Genomic DNA, 249 nt, shown 5'->3' with positions numbered 1-249 from the left:
AATCTAGGATACTTTAGAACTCTACAGTGGGAGATACACTGGCACAGGCAGCGCTGCCCAGGGATGCGCACGTTATTGCTAACAATTAGAGGTGAAGAGTAGCGGCGTGACACATGGGGCAGGGCACGGGCACCATGCGGGAAACTGTGCCCCTCGCCGTGGCATGGTGGGGGGCTTGGGACGGGGAACGGGGGGAGCTGGAACATCCTGCCGGGGCTCAGCACCCACCGCCCGCCGCCTCCCGCCCCC

The sequence above is a fragment of the Nestor notabilis genome, unplaced genomic scaffold, assembly GCF_000696875.1.
Source record: "Nestor notabilis isolate BGI_N333 unplaced genomic scaffold, ASM69687v1 scaffold16790, whole genome shotgun sequence".
In the NCBI taxonomy this organism is placed as follows: domain Eukaryota; kingdom Metazoa; phylum Chordata; class Aves; order Psittaciformes; family Psittacidae; genus Nestor; species Nestor notabilis.
The sequence above is the reverse complement of the archived record's forward strand: the minus strand, read 5'-3'. Positions refer to the sequence as shown.